This window comes from Schistocerca piceifrons, chromosome 11, assembly GCF_021461385.2.
Source record: "Schistocerca piceifrons isolate TAMUIC-IGC-003096 chromosome 11, iqSchPice1.1, whole genome shotgun sequence".
NCBI classification, from domain to species: Eukaryota; Metazoa; Arthropoda; class Insecta; order Orthoptera; family Acrididae; genus Schistocerca; species Schistocerca piceifrons.
Genome location: NC_060148.1, coordinates 108,690,051 through 108,691,322, shown reverse-complemented (window position 1 = coordinate 108,691,322; position 1,272 = coordinate 108,690,051).

The window sequence follows — 1,272 nt, the reverse complement described above, 5'->3', positions numbered from 1 at the left end:
TTTAGAAGAAAAGAATTTTACACCATCGAGAAAGCTAACAGATCAGTGTCTTAGCTGCAAATGCAGGCCAGGCAGATTCGAAGGGGAGAGAAGAGAAACCTGAAGGATGAGGAATATCAGTATGGAGGATTTTAAAATTGAGGTAAGATTATTGCATTTTTAAATATGAGGAGATAATCTTTGAACATCATTTCCTCTGTTTCACAATTTTTACGTTATTAGAAGCCTTTTCTCAAAAAGTATATGCTCTGATGCTTGGAAATTCTCGTGAACTGTTCGCCACGTGCTGCTGTCTCCTCGGAACTAAAAACTTCGAGATCCTCCAAATACATTCAGATTTTTAGATGATTATATGTAGAAAAAGTTCATTTTGGATGTGCAAGATTAAAAACTTTCTTAATGACACAGTTTGTACCATAGATTAATAACTGAGGTTCAATGGTCTTATAACCTTCTTAGAACACTACAATAAAAGTTTCAGATTAATTGCATGGTTAGAATATAAGTTATGGCTTTTTATAAGAAAACAATAAAAATTAAAAATTAAAATTAATTGCAAATTATTAATCCTGCTTATATCAATATATTTTTCTGTTACAACGATGCTCATTTGCTTTATGCACGGAAAATTTTAGATTTCTACATTAATAAATGTGGGTGTAATGATTTTTTAAATAAACATTTTCTCTTACATACCTACTGAAACAGTTTTTTTAATGATTTGCATCTATTCGCTTGTGGCATCAGTCTGACACAGAAAGTATATCATATTGTTGCAAATGGCGTGTGATTGGAAACATATCCCAACTGGAGGTTTATACTGATTCGATTGTGGCTCATACAAGTATAGAGGGTACTGAATGAGGGCAAAGGACTGCTCAGTGACACCGTATTCCAGAAGCCCTAACAGTGGGACGAGCTCATGAGGCTGAGGAGGCCACAGCCGTGGATCTGGGTGCTCTGCTGGACGCCAGGGACGGCGCTGTGGTGACTCTGCTGGCCGGGGGCAATACGCAGCTGGTGGCTCACAGGGCTGTCTTGGCCGCCAGGAGCGCCGTGTTTGCGGGCATGCTCCGTCGTCTCACCTTAGAGGCCAGCAGCAGCCAGCTCGCACTGTCCGACATAGAGGGCCCTGTGCTGCGCCAGGTGCTGGAACACCTCTACACCCTCCAGCCCCCACAGCTGCCCAGCATGGCGCCACAGCTGTTGGTCGCCGCTGACCAATACGGCTTGTCAGTACTGAAGGTGCAGTGCGAACAACAGGTGGCCGCA